Source organism: Saccopteryx bilineata, chromosome 6, assembly GCF_036850765.1.
Source record: "Saccopteryx bilineata isolate mSacBil1 chromosome 6, mSacBil1_pri_phased_curated, whole genome shotgun sequence".
Lineage (NCBI taxonomy): Eukaryota > Metazoa > Chordata > Mammalia > Chiroptera > Emballonuridae > Saccopteryx > Saccopteryx bilineata.
In genome coordinates, this window is record NC_089495.1 from 56,137,712 (window position 1) to 56,156,900 (window position 19,189).

A 19,189-nucleotide genomic window follows, 5' to 3' on the forward strand; every position below is an offset into this window, starting at 1 on the left:
ATATAGAAGAAGCGGTTTGGTATTTTTATCTATGGGAAATTAATTTGACCTTATGGAAAATGAACTAGCAACTCCAGGCTCATCAGCACCAGAGTCTAACCAATTAAGCTAAGTGGCAGAGGACACCCACATTTCAAAATAAAAGTTCAAGCATATGAAACAGAGTAATGTGTTTATAATGTTAAATGAGGTGTTTCATAATTAATTTTAAATGCCAGGTGCTATGCTTATACATTCCCTGGCACTTCATGCTCTATAGTGCCAATAGGAAATTTTAACTATTAATAAAAAGAAACTAGCACTCCACGTGGAGAATGGTAAGGGCAAAACTGAAATGTCTCCACCTTGATTACTTAGAACAGTGTTATGCACGGCCCAGATCTCAGGAAGTTGGTAAGCAGGCTCTGCAATGGGAACGCCTCACCCAAAAAAGGTTTGACACCAGCTTTTCCTGGAACAGCCAAAGCTTTGTTGCGGTTAGGCCTAGTACAGTCATTGAACTCCTGAAGGCTTTGCTTCTGTGTCCCACAGACCATTTCAAAAACAAATATGCAGGTAGTCTCATATGAAAAAGCAAATAAACTTTGTGATTCAAATAATTCACTTTAGTGACTTGTAAAAGGGGGGGGGAGTGACTTAAATAGATGATAAGCATCTTAAAACCTTTATTCATTTAAAAAGTCAATTTCAAAACATTTATTTGCTACCAGATATATGATGCATTTATCAATTAAGATAAATTGGTGATTTGACATTCTAGAAGAGGCTCTGTCATCACTTTACAGGTCCTTTTTGAATAGGAGAAATCATGAGATATTATGATTTATTTAGTACTTCATGTAGACATTATGGCTGCTTCAATTTTTGTATACTTGATGTTTTTAGATTGGATAACTAAGCTACAGGTTTCAAATGCTACTCTTTTTTAAAACATATATAACATTTTATTTGACTTCAATAAAAATTTTTACTTAAACTACATATGCCTATCAAGTACTAATTAATTACTAGGTACTATGCTAGGAGCTGAAAATAGGAGAGTGAATAAAACACATGGTTCAATGGCATTATAAACAGCTTAGGTCCTCTTCCTTGTGGGTCCTGCCATCCTAAGCGTGACACCTCAGTGACCAGAAAATGCCATTCATTTGAATCTTTATAAAATTCTTTTAAAGTAGTGTATAACACAATTATAATTTTGAGGCAGAAAACTGAAAGTAGAGAGAATTCACATAATAAGCCCAAATCATCTTCACACTGCAAAAATAATTATCGAGTGCCCAAGATGTAAAATTGCTTTCTACTATAAAGAAGACAATTTCATTCATAAGGACTATACAACTTAAGTGGGTAGAAGAAACATATATATATATATCATATATACATATATAAAATATAAATAACACTTTTAGGCAAATTACAAATAATAGTACTGACAGTTAAAGGAATTGAACATAGACTAGCAGCAGAATTCAGACCTTCTGATGACTAATCTGATGTTGGAATCACCACACCAATGGAACCAGTGAAGATGGATATATTATCATCACTACATACTAAAAATGGTTCTTAAATACAAATGAAGTCCCAATTAAATTGATGTACTCTAACAAACTATTTATATAAATATAAGTTCTATATTATGAGAAAATACATAATAAAATTTCTTTGACAAGAGTAATTTTGAAAAACATTTTTAAAACACCAACATAGATATTTAATATTTAAGTGGAAATACAAAAAATATATACTGTATTATATTATTTCCTATATTTATTTTTCCTAACTACCAATAATCAATCATTTTGTGGTTGGTAACGAATAGAGGGAGAAAATTTCCTCTTGGCTGCTAGTAAGAGAACTAAATTCCACTGATATTTATGTTGGTATATTGCTACATAATAATGTTAAATATGATTTTTGAGAGTTAGGTGGCAGTTAATTAATAATTCAATGCAATGAACAGTTCATATGTTATAGAAATGTTTACCTGAAATCTGTGTACTCTTATGATCAATGTCACCCCATTAAATTTAATTTGTAAATAAAAAGAATTTAGTATCTGGACAATGCCTTTTGTCTCATTTTCAAAAGATGTTTTAACAATAGAATGTTGCAGATTAAGCTAATCTAAATATAAAATGTTTCAAATATTTAGTAATATTTAATGGCTAAAATTAATTTCTGAAAGGTGTTTTTTGAGTATTTTTAATGCTGAGGTACAGGAAGCTGGTGGTGTGCTACCTAGCCACTCCTTTTAGACTAAGTTACATATTTCTTATTGGGAATGTTGGTGGCTAAAATTCAACTGGAAGCTGAATATCCAAGGCTAGGCCCCCACCCGAGGAGTATCAGGTGGCCAATGACTAGTAGACACGCCTGTATAAAAGGTCAGCCCCTTTTGTTTAAGGCTGGAGAAACCACCCCAGCTTGAGACCCCTCACAGGAATCAGATGGGGCCAGTATGTTAATTCTTATCAAAGTTCAACTCCTCCTTCTACCATCCTTGTTTCTTCATGTCCTCCACAGACATTGCTCCTAAGGACTTCGTCCAATAAATTTACTGCAAGTATGTTTTCATCTTGGGAATGTTTCCTTAAGAAATCCTCTTAAAATAATGAGTTTGAAATAATACCTTTGGCCCTGGCCGGTTGGCTCAGCAGTGGAGTGTTGGCCTGGCATGCAGGAGTCCCGGGTTCGATTCCCGGCCAGGGCACACAGGAGAGGCGCCCATCTGCTTCTCCACCCCTCCCCCTCTCCTTCCTCTCTGTCTCTCTCTTCCCCTCCCGCAGCCGAGGCTCCATTGGAGCAAAGATGGCCTGGGTGCTGGGGATGGCTCTGTGGCCTCTGCCTCAGGTGCTGGAGTGGCTCTGGATGCAACAGAGCGACGCCCCAGAGGGGCAGAGCAACTCCCCCTGGTGGGCATGCTGGGTGGATCCTGGTCAGGCGCATGCGGGAGTCTGACTGCCTCCCCGTTTCCAGCTTCGGAAAAATGAAAAAAATAGAAATATTACCTTTATTCTTGTTTGCCCATTATTCCAGTAGTCTACTCAGTGAACTAGCAATAATTGTAGCTAAATTTTTCAGAGTATTCCTAGTTATAAGCCCATAAGGCCAATATTTCCTAAACAAACTATACTAAAATGTCCTCCTCTAAATTATGACTGACAGAGAAAAAAAATCAATACAATTAAGTGGCTGTCAAAAAGGATGATAAAGTCAAAAGGAAATTTTAAAATGCATCTTATAAAGATAGCACAGCTAAAAAAAAATCAATGAAACCTACAGCATATATCAAAAGATAAAAGCAACAAAATAATCTGGATAGCAGCACCAGGATCATGATATCTTTGTATAATAATAAATTAAAACTTCAAGAAAAGTAGGCATTTCTGTAATTTTCAGGAAGTCAGCTAATGCTTTGAACATTTCTTGCCCCAAGAAATATTTTTAAAATGGAGTGTTTTATTTAAAATCCCCAAAGAAATATTGAAATTGTTTTCATGACCATGTTTTACCACTCTAAGTAACATACATAGATATATGAATTTAGTTCTCCCAATCACATAATTTAATGAAGTTTTATTTACTGGCACAGGACATCCAAATTGATTTCTGTATATTATTGCTTACAGGTTTTACTGATGGCTCTACCTAGGTCTACAGGCCTGTACAAACTTGTACACAAAAATCCCATGTTAGACAATGATATTTTATATTAGTCAACACTTTTCCAATAGCAGAAGTATCAAAAGTTACCAAATGTCCTGTATCTATTCACATAACTTCTTTAAGTTGTCAAATATATATTAGAACATCTATATCTAAATTGCCTTTAGTTTTATAACAGCCTATGCTTCTGAAATTAAAAAATACCACAGCACTGTAGAAAAGACGAGTTAGGTTTCTTCACTCTCACCTCTTTCTGAGTTGTCTTCTGTCATATTCATTAGAAAGAAAATAGATAGAAAGAAGCACTTTAACAGGCATGAAAGAAAGATTCAAAAAGATCAATGAATGAAATAATGTGGAGATAAGACAGAGACAGCTCACGCATTCTTTCACACCATGGCCATTGTTCAAACTAAAAATCTCATTATTTCTTACCTAGATTTTTGCAATTTTATCATAATCATTGGCCTAGTCTGGCACCCTTTTACTGTGTCCAAATTAATCATCCTCAATGTGGCTCTTACTGTATCATACCTCTGATAAAAACCATCTGATGGCTCCCTGTTGTATACAATAAAACTTCTGAATAGAGTGGCCACAAATGGACAAACAGGAACTTGTAAATACTGATCCCTCAGTTCTCGAGGCCATAAGGTAGGATCTGGGGCATCCAGGAAGAGCAGAGATCAGTCACCTTCAATTGAGAGTGGCCTCTTCAATGACCACAGTGGACTATATAAACATTATCAAGCTTTTGTGTCACATTGTTGGAGACTTTACTGTGTATACCCAGCTCTGAATAACTAGCTTGTAGGACCCTGCATAATCTCACTCAATTCTCACTCTAGTCACATCTCCTTCAGTCACTCAACATGCCAGCCAAACTCCTATAGCACACTACCAGATTTCCCTGCTTCCTCAGTTCAGAATGCCCCCGCTTAGTTTGCTGAGGCTGCTGTATCACAAACTATAGGCTGGTTTAACCAACAGAAATTTATTCACTTTTCTGGAGGCTAGAAGTCCAAAATCAAGGTTTTGACAGGGTTGATTTTTTTTTCTTTTTTGAGGGCTCAAAGGGAAAAATCTGTTCCATGACCATTTTCTTATAGATAACCATCTTTCCCCTATGTCTTTTCACATCATCTTCCCTAAGTGTATTTCTGTGTCTGCATTTCCCTTTTCATTAGGACACCAGTCATATTGCAATAATGCCCCACTCTAATGACCTCGTTTTAACTCAGTTATGTCAGTAAAGACCCCCGTCTCTAAATAAGGTCACATTCTGAGGTATGGGGGATTAGTACTTTAAAATACATATGGGGGATAAAAGTCAACCCATAATAACCCTTATTTCCATTTTTACACACACACATCTCACTTATCCTCCCAGGGCCAATCAGAGACTTTTCCTTCCATGGCAATTTTCCTGATCCATCTGGAAGGCTACATTCTATTCTTTGAGATGTCTGCACTCTGGGAATAAATCACTGTTTAAGCTCTTATAATAACGATCTGTGTACACTGTCCTTGGGAATAGTGACTATCCTGTTCAAATTTTTTTACTAAAAACACCTAGTACAGCCTGACCAGGTGGTGGCACAGTGGATAGTGTCAAACTGGGAAGCAGAGAAGCCAGTTTCAAAACTCCGATGTCACAGGTTTGAGTGACATGCGGGCTCACCAACTTAAGAGCAGGGCTGCTGGCTTGAGCATGGGATCATAGAAATGACCCCATGGCCTCTGGCTTGAGTCCAAAGATCTCTGGATAGAAGCCCAAGGTCACTGGCTTGAGCAAAGGGTCACTCGCTGTGCTGTAGCCTCCTTGGGCAAGGCACATATGAGGAAGCAATTGATAAACAAGTAAGGAGACAAAGAAGTCAAAATAAAGAATTGATGCTTCTCATCTCTTTCCCTTTCTGTCTGTCCGTTTCTATCAGTCCCTCTCTCTGTGCCTGTCACAAAAACAAACAAGCAACAAACAAAACAACAGCAACAACAACAAAACACCTAGCACAATAAATTGTATACAATCATCACTCAGTGAGTATTTGTGGAACGAATAAACTACCATTCATTTTAGTAATGGCACTGGTCACTTAAAACACTGGCAAGCTAAAAGAATGTCAAATATTCAGAAAGCTCCTAAGCTCCTAGATTTTAGGTTTTCTAAGTGTATATGCCTTTACTGATAAAATCATGATGGTTATATATAAATGCCATAAAGGATTTACTATCTGCTCTATTAGATACCAATATGTCTAAATCAAAGATTTTCTTTCTTTTGTGTGTGTGTGTGTGTGTGTGTGTGTAACAGAGACAGATAGTGAAAAATAGGCAAAAAGGAGAGAGATGATAAGCATCAATTCTTCGTTGTGGCACTGTAGTTGTTCATTGATTGCTTTATCATATGTGCTTTGACTGGGGGGCTCAGCAGACTGAGTGACCCCTTTCTCAAGCTAGCGACTTGGGCTCAAGCTTGTGAGCCTTGCTCAAACCAGATGAGCCCTCACTCAAGCTGGTGACCTCAAGGTTCCGAACCAGGGTCCTCCGCATCCCAGTCTGCCACTCTATTCACTTCACCACCACCTGGTCAGGCTTCTTTTTCTTTAATTGAAATTATTGATGTGACACTGGTTAATAAAATTATATAGGTTTTAGGTGTACAATTCTGTATTACATCATCTGTATATTGTACTCTATGTTCAAGTCTTCTTCCAACACCATTTATTCCGTCCCACCTTAACCTCTCTTACCTACCCACACACCCTTTTCCCTAGTATGCTTCAAGAATTTTTAAACATCAATACCTAACTATTAGGTAGAAATATTGACCTCCTTTTCCTTAAATTGTCAAATAAAATAATTACAACAACCAAAGCAACAATAAACGTCTTGTGTGAATAAATCAAAATTATACCTATTTTTGTTAGATAGGCAAAAAATATATTTTTGTGTGTGCTACAGAATTTCAGTAATTAGGTTATATGTGCCATGAGAGGAAAAGGATAAAAATTCCTGGTCTAGATAACCAGGTGACCTTTGGAGGTAATTCAGAGTGAAACTAACATGAACAAACATGATAGCTATATCATTCTAAAAATAACCAGTCTCTTCCTAGATAGTCTTTTGGCATATCTAGGTATGGACTCAGTAGCAAATTTTCCATTCTTTCCAAATAGTACACATTTAGTTACTTTCTATTCCCTATAAATCAGCTTAACAGTGGGTATCATTCCATGATCTACTGGCTATCGTTTATCTTGATTGTTCTAATGTTCTAAATTTTCCATTATTGGTCCACAGGTCACTAGGCTGAATCAAGTATTTATCTACCATTAAAGGAGAATTTTCTCCTGCCTCCATTTAATAAAAGGAAGGCTCATAATATATAACATTTTCAAATTCTTGTTAATGTCTACTCTTACAGATATTACCCACTATATTGGTACGTCAGGAAAACAGTAGGTACAAAATCATTTTCTCAATTTCACCCAGCAAAATACAGTATATTTTTATGTATCCATCATGGAAATCAGAAGACCCCTTCAGCAGAACACAGAAGCTCTTTGCCAGGACTGAGTTGTAACACAGCCCCTTGCCTGAATAAAGAAAGAGTCAGAAGACAAGGTAGAGATGACATTATTGAAATTGGTCCAGTCAAGTCCCTATTCCTCTGGGGAAAAAGAATGAATGCCAGTGGACCCTGGGCTAGAAGTAGGAAAATCTTTTCCTTTTAATCCTTTGATACTTATTTTTAATTCTTGATCATTGTAGAGAAATCATCAAATAAAACCATAACATTTATGTTGAATTGAAAAAATAAATGCATTTGGCTATATCAACAGTATCCTTTTTTTTTTTTTTTTTTTTTAGTATCCATTTTTTTCTATGAGTTGCCCAGAGTTCAGAGTCTTTTTAACAAATTATATTACCCCAAGAAATGCTATCCTGGACTATGAAGTTTTAAACTTGGATACTATTATAGCCTTATCTCTTTGTTTTAATTCTCATAACTTGTCCTGCATTTTGCAATTACTCACAGATGCTTTGAGAGATTAAAAGTGATTTATGAGGCACCCTGACTTTCTTTAGCTACTGCTAATGACTTGTTTATACAGTTTAAACATGGGTTAGTCTCAACTGATCAACTCAGTGCTTAACTAATGTTATACTGTTCCCAGATTACCAATATCTTCAGTTATTTATAAAACCCTTGAATAATTATGTATTATTAATAACTCTATCAATGCTTAGTAAAACACATTATGATCTTTAATCATTAACATTCATATATAACCCAAATTACTGTTTTACCCCATAATCCAATTATAAATGGCTCAGAATATACTATGTGTTTATCAATGTCTACCAACACCTAGAAAGAATGACTCCTACAGGGAAGCCTATACGTATAAGAAAAAAAAAATTCCTAGAATAGCTTCTCTGTGTTTGCCTTTCTTACATCTCTCACCTCAGTATTGATATTACTACTTCACAAAGGAAACAAAGGAAAACACACTTGAAGGAAAAAAATCTTACCTTTATTTTAGATTTGTTATATTTATTAATTTTTAGAGAGGAGAGAGAAAGAGACAGAGAGAGAGAGAGAGAGAGAGAGAGAGAGAAGGGGGAGAAGCAGGAAGCTTCAACTCCCATATGTGCCTTGACCAGGTAAGCCCAGGTTTTTGAACTGGCAACCTCAGTATTCCAAGTTGCTGCTTTATCCACTGTGTCACCACAGGTCAGGCTTACCTGTATTTTAAATGAGGTTCTGAAGAAACTTTTATGTTTATATACTAAAGCCAATAAACTCACTCTATCATGACTTCCCTACAATCCCTCACTCCTGCATCTTCCATTTCCTAATCTAGATTTCCATAGTGTCCCATTCTACATCTAGGTTTTCCCAGGATCCCAAGCTTTGGTTCATTATGTTCTCATGATCTGGAATGCCATATTGACCTAATCATAGCAAGAGTTTAATAGAGGTGACCTGTGAACCAAATGCAGCCAACAGATGAATTTTGACAAAACACATAGAGCATGATTCCTTAGACGTTTAAAACAAAATTTTGATTTTAAGATTCTCTGAATAATCTGGGAGATCTGACAACATTGGTCCTCCATTCAATGAAGTTCATCATCCTCTGAGTAGGACTGTAAAGCTACCTTGGTTATATTCCTCATGTGTTCTCTAGTTCTCAATGGTTGCTGTCCTGGAAGGTTTTACCTCACCTGCTGAAAGGTTCTATAAGCATTTGAATTTTCTACCCCTTCCCCAAATCCTGATGCCATTCTCTGAGATCCACTTCAAATCTTCATTAATCATTTCACATTGTTTTTGATATCTTTTCAAATCACATAGTACTACTAAAAATAGCCACAGTATTTTTAAAAAATATAGTAAAAATTATGTATATACAAAGAAATTAAACAGTTATGAAATACAGTTTGCTACTTGTATTAATAAGAGTTTGAAAGCATTCTAACCTCCAGTTTGGTTTATAATTGAGAGTCAACACCCTTACATAATACTATAAATTGGCAGAAGTATTCTGGGAGCAGGAGTAAGTTTGCCAATATGCTTAAGCATATTTTTAATTATTGTACCTATTGATTAAATAAATATTTTTCTAAAAATAGATTTTAAAATAATTGTTCACAAATGACCTAAGATGTATGTATAAGGATGATCACAACACCCCTTTTTAATAGCACAGAGATCAGAAACAACAACAAAAAATGCCCAATAAGACAAGTTGGGGTCCAGAAGATGGCGATGGAGTAGGTGGATGTTCTAACTACCACCTAGCAGGACCAAATTGGATTACAACTTAATTCAAGAACAATCATCTTGAAAAACCAACTTTGGACTAAACTAAGACGAATGTGTAACCAAAAATTACTGAGGAAGCCACACCGAAACTGGTAGGAAGGGCAGAGAGGTGAAAAGTGCTGCCCTGCTCCCAGGAGCAAGCGGCAGCCCAGAGAGACTCTCATGGCAGGGTAGGTTGCCTTGAGAGGTGTGGGTCTTCAGTCACAGGACCAGATTACCAGCTTAGGGCACCAGAGCCTAGAAGAGGTGCTCAGGCAGTATTTAGCTGAGAAAAGAGCTGGGTTACTGTTTGCGAGAAAGAGACAAAACTCTCAGACACAGGCTCCATCTTAAAGAGCCTGCACAGAAAACCTCCTTCACAGCCAATTACCTAGGGCTCCAGCAGCGAGGATTGCTGAGAGGACTGGAGTTGAAAGGAGAGTGTAAATTTGGAGGCACAGGGAGAGACACACTGGAGGACAGCCACCAGAATCCCTCAACAATAAAGTGACCATTTTTCTGGGGAGAAGCAACATGTTTTGGTACCATCATCAAAGGGAAGCAATTATCCTGCCCACCGGAATCTCTCCTGCCCAGTCAGGGCAAAGAGTCGTTCAGAAGCAGGGGGCAAATCAGGGACACGGGTTTTGGATGCTGAGGCCTGAACTACACTGCCCCCCACATACTGTTGAGTACCTGCCTGAGGATGGGCTGCCTTGTAGCAGTGAGCCAGTGGACAGACCACACCTCAGGAACTCAGAGGCCACACTCATTGGACTCCTGTGGCCACACCCTACTGAGATCTGAAAAATAAATCTGCATAGAATGATACCTGAGGCCAAGGGGAAAGCCACACCCACTGCCCTTCCTAATATCTGAATTGCCATGCTGAGCCCAACAAGCAGCCAGAAGTAAGAGACGTCAGAAAGTAGAATTCAGGGGAACTTAAACTTTTAAGCAGACATTACTCAGGCCAAGAGTAGATAAAGCCAGCCTAGGAGTACAGCTGATATTTACAATGGCACCTGAGCCCAGCAGAGGCAGCCACAAACTCTGAATCGCTTGTGGCACAAAGAAGTTTGCTAAGGGCCAGTCATAGGCAGTGACCCATACTGGTTTAAACCAGGTTCCTGCCAGGGAGGTCCAGGCCTGGCACATCCAGCAGCTAGATAAGGAGAGTATCAGTTCAGGACCTAACAACCCTTGTTAGAGAGGTATTTTAAGGAAGGGCTCCTCACACCTGACACAGCAAAGGCACAGAAAACGCTGACACAAAGAGCAAAAAGAACAGTAAGTAGCAGCACACAAGTAGCCAACAGCAGTTTACAAACAACAGCTGATACCAACTCAAGAAGATCTAGAAAGAACAAAACTGGAAGCTGGAGGCAGACAACACCAACCCTAGACTGAGCTAGCTGTACAAACAGCTACCCAAAGGAAGAGTCTATACAAAAACACAATGGGAAGGCAGAGAAATGCAATCCAAATGAATCAACAAGAGAAATCCCCAGAAAAATAACAAGATGGAAATAACCAAACTATCAGATGCAGAGTTTAAAACAATGCTTTTCAGGATGGTCAAGGATATTAGAGCAAATATGGACGGACATAATGAGCAACTAAATACAGAGATAGCAAGAATCAAAAAGAACACTGAGATCATAAAATAATCAGTCAGAAATGACAAAGACTGCACTAGAAGGAATTAACAGCAGGCTGGAAGAAGCAGAGGACTGAATCACCAATTCAGAGGACAAGACAAACAAAAGCACAGAAGCAGAGCTGCAAAAAGAAAAGAAGCTCAAAAAGCCTGACAAAACTCTAAAAGAGCTGTGTGACAACATGAAGAAAAACAATATCCACATTATAGGGGTTACTGAAGAAGAAGAAAAAGAACAAGGGGTAAGGAACCTGTTTGAAGGAATCATAGCTGAAAACTTCCATAAATTGATGAAGGAAAAAGTCACAAAAGTTCAAGAAGCACAGAGAGTCCCATTAAAGAGGAACCAAAGGAGGCCTACACCAAGACACATTATAATTAAAATACAAAAGTTAAGAGGCAAAAAAGGATAATAAATGCTGCAAAAGAAAGCAGTTAATTACCTACAGAGGAGCCCCCATAAGAATGACATGAGATTCTCAACAGAAACTCTTGAGGCCAGAAGGGATTGGCATGAAATATTCAGAGAGATGTAAAACAAGAACCTACAACCAAGACTTCCTTATCCAGCAAGGCTATCATTTAAAATTGAAGAAGAAATAAAAAGCTACCCAGAGGAAAACAACAACAACAAAAACAAACGAAAATAAAGAAAAAAAAAACACAAGAAATTCATTACAACCAAACCAATACTGCAAGAAATGTTGAAAGGTTTGTTGTAATCAGAGCAAAGGAAAAAAAAAATTAGAAAAAGAAGAATGTAGATTTAAAAAATAATATGGCAATAAACAAATACATATCAATAATAAACTTAAATGGATAAAATGCTCCAATTGAAAGACATACTGTAGCTGCATGAATGAGAAAATGAGACTCGTACATATGCTGCCTATAAGAAACCCACCTCAAAAAAAAGATATAATTATTTTTGATTTTTTACAATTTATTTTTTACATTTTATTTATTCATTTTTTTAGAGAGAGGAGACACAGAGAGAAAAAGAGACGGAGAGAGGAAAGAGATAGAAAGAACAGAGGCAGGAGCAGGAAGCATCAACTCCCATATGTGCCTTGGCCAGGCAAGCCTGGAGTTTCGAACCGGTGACATCAGCGGTCCAGGTCGATGCTTTTACCCACTGTGCCACCACCGGTCAGGCCAAAAAGAAGATATATATAGACTGAGAGTAAAGGGATGGAAAAAAAAATTCATGCAAATGGAAATGAAAAAAAAGCTGGGGTAGCAATACTTATATCTCACAAATTGACTTTAAAACAAAGGCTAGTAAGGGATAAAGAAGATCACTACATAATGATAAAGGGAGCAATCCATGAGGAAGATATAACCATTAAAAATATCTACGCACCTAATTAGGAGCACCTATGTAAAGCAAATGTTGATGGACATAAAGGGTGAGATCAACAGCAATACTATAATAGTAGGGTACTTTAATACCCAATTAACATCAAGGGATAGATCCCCAAGGCAAAAATTAACAAAGAAACATCAGCCTTAAATGACATACTAGATTAACTGGATTTAATAGATTTCTTCAGAATCTTTCATCCCAAAGCAGCAGAGTATACATCCTTTTCAAGTGCTCATGGTACATTCTCTAGGATAGAACACATGTTAGGACACAGAATGAGTCTCAATAAATTTAAGAAGATTGAAATCATATCAAGCATCTTTTTTGATCAAAATGGCATGAAACTGGAAATCAACTACAAATAAAAACATTCAAATACTTGGAGGCTAAATAGCATGTTATTAAATAACAAATGAGTTAACAAAGATATTAAGGAAGAAATCAAAAATTTCTTTGAAACAAATAAAAATGAACATCCAACAACTCAAAATCTATGAGACACAGCAAAAGTAGTCCTGAGAGGGCAGTTCATAGCACTACAGGCATACCTTAAGAAGCAAAAAAAGCTCAAATTAACAACTTAACCTTGCATTTAAAAGAAGTAGAAAAGAACAAATAAAGCCCAGAGGAAGTAGAAGAAAGGAAATAATAAATATCAGAGCAGAAATAAATGACATAAAAGTTAAAAAAAACTGTACAGAAGATTAATGAAACCAAGAGCTAGTATTTTGAAAAGGTAAACAAGATTGATGAACCTTTAACCAGACTCACCAAGAAAAAAAGAGAGCACTCAAATAAATAAAATGAAAAATGAAAATGGAGAAGTAACAACAGACACCACGAAAATACAAAGGATTGTAAAAAAAATATTACAAATATCTGTATGCCAAAAAACTGGACAACCTAGGTGAAATGAATAATTTCCTTTAAACATATAATCTTTCAAAAATCAATCTCGAAGAATCAGAAAACCTAAACAGGCTCATAACAACAAATGAAATTGAATCAGTTATCAAAAAACTCCCAACAAACAAAAGTCCAGGACCAGATTGCTTCACAGGTGAAATTATTCAAATTTTCAAAGAAGAAATAACAACTATCCTTCTCAAGCTATTTTAAAAAATTCAAGATTAGGGAAGACTTCCAAACTCCTTTTATGAGCAGAGCATAATCCTCATTCCAAAACCAAGTAAAAACAGTACAAAGAAGAAAAACTATAGGCCAATATCACTGATTAACCTAGATGATAAAATTCTCAACAAAATATTAGCAAACTGAATCCAGAAGTACAGGAAAACAATCATACATCATGATCAACTGGGTTTTATTCTGGGGAGGCAAGGCTGGTAAAATATTTGCAAACCAATCAATGTGATTAATCACATAAACAAAATAAAGGATAAAAATTTACATGAAAATATCAATAGATGCAGAAAAAAGCATTTGATAAAATTCAGGACCCATTTACAATAAAAACTCTCAGCAAAGTGGGAATACAGGGAACATACCTCAACAAAATAAAGGCCATCTATGATAAATCCACAGCAAACAGTATACTCAATGGGCAAAAATAAAAAGCAATCCCCTTAAGATCAAGAAGAAGAAACAGGTGCCCCTTTTCACCATTCTTATTTAAAATAGTTCTGGAAATTCTAGCCACAGCTATCAGACAAGAAGGAGAAGTAAAAAGCATCCAAATTGGAAAAGAAGTAAAACTATCATTATCTGGTGATGACATGATGATATACATAGAAAACCCTAAAGTCTCAGTCAAAAAACTACTGTACCTAATAAATGAATTCTGCAAGGTGGCAGAATATAAAATTATTATTCTGAAATCAATGACATTTTTATACACTGACAATAAACTGTCCAAAATAGAAATTAAGGAAACAATCTCCTTCACCATTGCAACAAAAAACAGTAAAGTACTTAGGAGTAAATTTAACCAAGGAGATAAAAGGCTTGTACTCAGAGAATTATAAAACATTGATAAAAGAAATCAAGGAGGATACAAACAAGTAGAAGTATATTCTGTGTTCATGGATTGGAAGAATAAACATCATTAAAATTGTCTATGTTACCAAAAGCAATCTATAAATTCAATGCAAGTCTTGTTAAATACCAATGGCATACTTCAAAGATATAGAACACATATTTCAAAAATTTATATGGAACCAAAAAAGACAATGAATAACCTCAGCAATATAGAAAAAGAAGAAAAAAGTCGAAGGTATCACACCTCTTGATATCAAGTTATACTACAAGGCCATTATACTCAAAACAGCTTCGTACTGGCATAAGAACAGGCATACAGATCAACGGAATAGTGCAGAAAACCGAGAAATAAAGCCACACCTTTACGGCCAATTGATATTTGACAAAGGAGGTAAGAGATATTTGACAATAGATTAAAGACAGTCTCTTTAACAAATGGTGTTGGGAAAATTGGACAGGTATATGCAAAAAATTTAAACTAGACCACCAACTTACACCATTCACAAAAATAAACTCAAACTGGATAAAAGACTTAAATGTAAGTCGTAACACCATAAACATCTTGGAAGAAAACACAGGCAGTAAACTCTCTGACATCTCTCGTAGCAATATCTTTGCTGATTTATCTCCATGGGCAAGTGAAATAAAGGACAGGATGAACAAATGGGACTATATCAAGCTAAAAGGTTTTTACACAGCTAAAGACAATATGAACAAAAGAAAAAGAAAACCCACACAATGGAAGAACATATTCGCCAATACATCTGATAAGGGGTTAATAAACAAAATTTATAAAAAAACTTCTAAAACTCAACATCAGGAAGGTAAACAATCCAATTACAAAAAGGGAAAAAGAACTGAACAGACACTTCTCCAAAGAGGACATACAGATGGCCAATAAGCATGTGAAAAAATGTTCAACATCACTAATCTTTAGAGAAATGCAAATTAAAACCACAATGAGATATCACCTCACACCTGTCAGAATGGCGCTCATTAACAAAACAACACACAATCAGTGCTGGTGAGGGTGTGGAGAAAAGGGAACTCTCCTACACTGCAGGTGGGAATACAGACTGGTGCAGCCACTGTGGAGAAGTGTATGGGGTTTCCTCAAAAAATTAAAAATGGAACTACCTTTTGACCTATCTATCCCACTTTTAAGAATATATCCTAAGAACACCAAATCACTGATTCAAAAGAAGTCATGCACCCCCATGTTTATTGCAGCATTGTTGACAATAACCAAGATCTGGAAACAGCTCAAGTGTCTGTCAGTAGACGAGTGGATTAAAAAGCTGTGGTACATATACACAATGAAATACTATGTGGCCATGGAAAAGAAGGAAATATTACTTTTTGCAACAGCATGGATAGACCTGGAGACTATTATGCTAAGTGAAATAAGCCAGGCAGAGAAAGACAAATATCATATGATCTCACTTATATATGGAATCTAATGAACAAAGTGAACGGAGGAATGGAATAGAGTTAGAGATGGGATCACAGGGACCAGAGGAACAGCATTCAGAGGGAAGGGGGATGAGGGTTTGGAATCAAAGAAGGTAAAGAGATTTATAAAATTATATATACATAACACAAGAGATATAGATAGCAGGACAGCAAATCCTAGAAGGAAGGAGGGAGGGTGTTGATGGGAGGGGGCAAAGGGGCTATAAAAAGGGACACAGGAGTGGGGTTGAGGGAGTTATATTTGATGGGACACTTGAATCCATGTAAACACAAATTTAAATTAAAAAAATTTTAAAAAGACAAGTTCTGTTCAATTATGACACATTTTGTATTTTTCTGAAGCTGGAAACCGGGAGAGACAGTCAGACAGACTCCCGCATGCACCCGACCGGGATCCACCAGGCACGCCCACCAGGGGCGACGCTCTGCCCACCAGGGGGCGATGCTTTGCCCCTCTGGGGTGTCGCTCTGTGGAGACCAGAGCCAGTCTAGCGCCTGGAGCAGAGGCCAAGGAGCCATCCCCAGCGCCCGGGCCATCTTTGCTCCAATGGAGCCTTGGCTGCAGGAGGGGAAGAGAGAGACAGAGAGGAAGGAGGGGGGGTGGAGAAGCAAATGGGCACTTCTCCTATGTGCCCTGGCCGGGAATCGAACCTGGGTCCCCCGCACACCAGGCCAACGCTCTACCGCTGAGCCAACCGGCCAGGGCCTCAATTATGACACATTAATACAATGATCTACTCTAAACATTGTACATAGAACAATACAGAAAGAGGATGAAAACATATAATAAAGGCTAGTATATAGACAGTCTATAGTTCTCAAGTGTGATGTGTGTGTACTATGTATACACATATGTATAGGCCTCTGAATTTTAATTAATATAAAATTGCAAACCAACTATTGATGCTGTAGATGCTTACTTTTTTTTTTTTTTTTTTTTGCATTTTTCTGAAGCTAGAAACAGGGAGAGACAGTCAGACAGACTCCCGCATGCACCCGACTGGGATCCACCCGGTACGCCCACCAGGGGCGACGCTCTGTCCACCAGGGGGCGATGCTCTGCCCATCCTGGGCGTCGCCATGTTGCGACCCTCCTGGGTGTTGCCATGTTACGACCAGAGCCACTCTAGCGCCTGGGGCAGAGGCCACAGAGCCATCCCCAGTGCCCGGGCCATCTTTGCTCCAATGGAGCCCTGGCTGCGGGAGGGGAAGAGAGAGACAGAGAGGAAAGCGCGGCGGAGGGGTGGAGAAGCAAATGGGCGCTTCTCCTACGTGCCCTGGCCGGGAATCGAACCCGGGTCCTCCGCACGCTAGGCCGACGCTCTACCGCTGAGCCAACCGGCCAGGGCAATGCTTACTTGTTTTAATGAAACTCTTTGTCAATCCCTTTAATTGTACTTCCTCCCTTCAAATCGAAACTTTGTAATAAAAACTTTAATTTGGAGTCAGAGACTTTAAGAGTTTGGAGAAGGCATCTGAGTTGCATTAACAATAGAAAGATGATTTAAATAGATATTGTAAAACAAAGAATACCCTATATAATAAATATCATTACACTGTACATGTTCAAAGTTGTACGTGACTCAAATTCATCCTTAAGACTAAGGAAAGCTATCAATATAAATGAAGAGTATACTTGAAGTACTTTTTAAAACATAAAATGCCAGCATTTGCATATAAGTCCTAAGTAGGATAAATAAATGAACTTACCTATTTAGACTTTGGGTTAATATCCATACCCAGGTATAAATACTCCTCTGCCCTGTCTTTCTTTGAAAGGAACAACTGACATAAAGCAGTCAAAAGTCGTTTAGTGACTGACATTGACATAACTTTGCCACTAGCAACTAAAGCAATTACCAGTGCTGGTTTGGGCACAGCTGAAACACCTTGATAAGGCGGCAGTAAAAAATGACACATCACACAACCTGAATGGTTTCATCATTGCAGTACTAAATCAGCCTGTATGTCTCCAACACACTCATTCTGTCAATAACAGAATAATCAAACAGCAAGGAGTGTGTTGCCTCCAATTTTTGCTGACAGTCTGAAATGGAAATAAAGTGATACATGCTTGTGTTGTGTCTTTTAAATGTATTTTAACCAAAATGGTTTTAACTTAGTGTCCCATGAACCACTTCATATTTTAAATCCTCAGGGGTTGTAGTTAGTAAGCACTATATAAGAAAAGACAGTATTTATTTGATTGTTCATCTCTTCAGGAACAGTGATGTTTAACGCTCTTAACAAAAAGTAAATCCAAAGATAGGACATCAAACTAGAGCCATGCTGAGTTAGTGAGAACTGTTTGTTCTCTTTTAGAAAGAATACAATAAGACAGTATCCCAAGATCAAATTTTGGATTTAGGGCTTTTATAAGACAACTCTATTATAGGTATTATATGACATTATTTAAAGGTGATATTTACTCCCAGAACCGGTGTTTACTATATAAAAGTGAAATCTTTTTATTACCACAGCTGGATGACCTAAATCCTGATTGATTTATAGGTGACTACAATATTTCATTACCTCCATTTTCACCATTTACTTGTCAAGTATTAGCGCAGGTTTCTTCTCTTGGCTTCCTGCCCTGTAGGGTCAGATTCTGCCCCCAGTCGTCCTTATCTAATTCACATTCTGATCAACCCCCTTCCTCCTTCCTTAAACACAGTATCTATTATACATTCACAGAACAAAATAAAAAGCAAGCAGACCATAAATGCTTATATATAATATTTTTGGGGATTTCATGTAGACTCCAATATTGCTGAGTCCAAGCTGTTATCAGACTGTTCCTATACGGTGGGAGAAACAAAGTTCTCATGAAAATTAAAAAGTCAAATATGTATTATTTGGAAAAGAAGAACTCTGACATTTTTTCTTAACTCTTTGCATATTCTGTTGGTAAGTAATATGGGTGAAACTTCCTCTTATATGATCATGATACCATGATTGAATTTTGAAATACAAAAAAAATAGTATATATTCAAAGAAAATTCACTTTACTTGGGGCTAAAGTAATAGAAATAGGAGCTATGTGATATGAGAGGAACGTTGGGTGGTCATGAAGTCGCTCCCTGATCCAGTGAAAAAGTGATGCTAAGTAATCAAGCAGAATATAAACCTAACCTTATTTTATACCATTTCGTGTATCACTCACTCTCTGTTTTATGAAGCTGAAAAATTATAAAGACAGGGGCAA

General features: G+C 37.2%; 1 protein-coding gene across 1 annotated transcript in view; it reads right to left on the reverse strand.

Annotated features, from left to right (window-relative positions):
- Window positions 1-19,189, reverse strand: part of GPC6 (glypican 6) — a 1,376,210-nt gene that overhangs the window by 850,351 nt on the left and 506,670 nt on the right. The gene's annotated exons all lie outside the window — the stretch shown is intronic.